The sequence below is a fragment of the Octodon degus genome, unplaced genomic scaffold, assembly GCF_000260255.1.
Source record: "Octodon degus isolate 3935 unplaced genomic scaffold, OctDeg1.0 scaffold00006, whole genome shotgun sequence".
Taxonomy (NCBI): domain Eukaryota; kingdom Metazoa; phylum Chordata; class Mammalia; order Rodentia; family Octodontidae; genus Octodon; species Octodon degus.
Genome location: NW_004524582.1, coordinates 14,055,630 through 14,057,582, shown reverse-complemented (window position 1 = coordinate 14,057,582; position 1,953 = coordinate 14,055,630).

Below are 1,953 nucleotides of genomic sequence, written 5' to 3'. Positions count from 1 at the left end.
AATACCCTCATCAAAGATAACATATAAATCCTCAGAACCTATGGATATGTCATCTTACATATAAAAAGGAATATTTAAGGTGTAGCTCAGTTTAAGATCTAGATAGTATAGAAAGATTATCCTTAATTACTTAGAAAGGCCAAAATAATCCCAAGGTCTTTTTTTTTTTTTTTTTTTTTTTTTTTTTCCAGAATCAGGGATTGAACTCAGACCCTTGCACTTGACAGGGAAGTGCTTATTCCACTGAGCCATCTCCTGGGCCCCTTCACAAGGTCTTTATAAATGAAAAAGGGAGAAAATCAGTATGTGTCAGAGGCAGAGGTTATGAGGTAATTTGCGTGAAAGTGAAGTGAAGAAGTTTGGAAAGATGCACAGGATGGCGGGCTGCCCTAATTCAGGGTAGCTTCTAGTAGGTAGAAAAGGCAAAGAAACTGATCAACTCATAGAGTCTTTAGATGGAATAAAACTCTGCTGGAGTCTTGGTTTTAGCCCGTGGCACTCAATTCAGGCTTCTGATCTCTAACATTGTAACACAATATATGTTACTTAAATCACAGAGTTTGTGGTCATTTATTAGAGTCGCATTAGAAAACTAAGGCAGGAGGAATTTTCTACTTATCCCTGCCACTTTTCTTGCCTTGTTTGTATTTCTTGGGAGTAACAATGCCTGGTTTGACTTTTACTTAAGAAGTGAAAGCAAAACCATGTTGATGTAGGTCATTTTTTTCTTTTCTGGCATTGTGTGTGCACAAGCTCCTCTCTGTCTCCCCACATCATAAAGGTTTCTAGGCACATGGTGGCCCGAGGCTGCGCAGGACACTATCAGAGAGCAGGATTATTTGGTTCTCAAAAGTGGCCTTTATAAATAATTAAGATAGTATTTTGATATTATCTTGCCATTCCTTTCTGATTTTTCATCTTTTAAAATGGAAGTATGAGAGTAGGCTGTGATTTTTGCGGGTTTTGATGACTCCTAAAAGCACCAAGTAAAAGGTAGAAAAATATTTCAAGTGTGCAGGGGAAATTGAAACTGTGGAGGAATGAGCAAGCTTTTTAAATCTGATAATGAGAAATTTTATTATAATGTATAGTTGGGCCTCCATTCCTACAGATTCAACAAGCACTGGATTCAAAATATTTGTGAAAAATTCCTATCTATACTGAACATGTAGAGACTTTTCTCCCTGTCCTCATTCATTAAATAAAGTAGCATAACAACTATTTGCATAGCATTTTCACTGTAGTAGGTATTATTGTTACTCTGCATATAATTTCAAGTGTGGGAGTTTGAAATTAATTTTCTATGGATATCCAAGGATGAGTATAATAAAAATATATTACTTTCAGTGTAGAAGCACAGTATCATATTTAATTAAGGAATATTAGAGTACTTACATTAAAGTCAGGCAAGATATGTATGATCCTTTAAACTGCTGTTATATAAAACGCTTATTAAGGTTTAACCAACTATACTAGACAATAATAAATTAAAGGTATAGAATTCACAAAAGGAGGTGAAATTATAGGTATTTTCAGATAAGCGCTTATTCACCTAAAATGAAAAAAAAAAAAAAAGATTTAAAGCAATTATGGGGAACTAGGGAGAGGGCAGAGGGAAGCAAAAGAAGGGAAAAGGAACAAAGAATAGAAGGAAAAGTGAAAACAAAACTTTTATAAATAAGAAAGGTTAGATGCAAGGAAAGAAAAAAGAGAACAAAGGAAGAATCAAGATATATCATGCACAGGTACAAATTCATATAATGAAAGTTATCATGTATATCTAAAAAGTACCAGTAAGATTAACTTTTAACAAAGATCATCTTGGGCTGGCCAAATAGCTCAGCAGATTAGAGCACCTCAAGCAGGCTCAGGGGCCGGGGGTTCCATCCCTTGGCCTGCCATGCCAGCCCTGCCCCTAGGGTGTGCAGAGACAGCAATTGAGACAGAGCATGG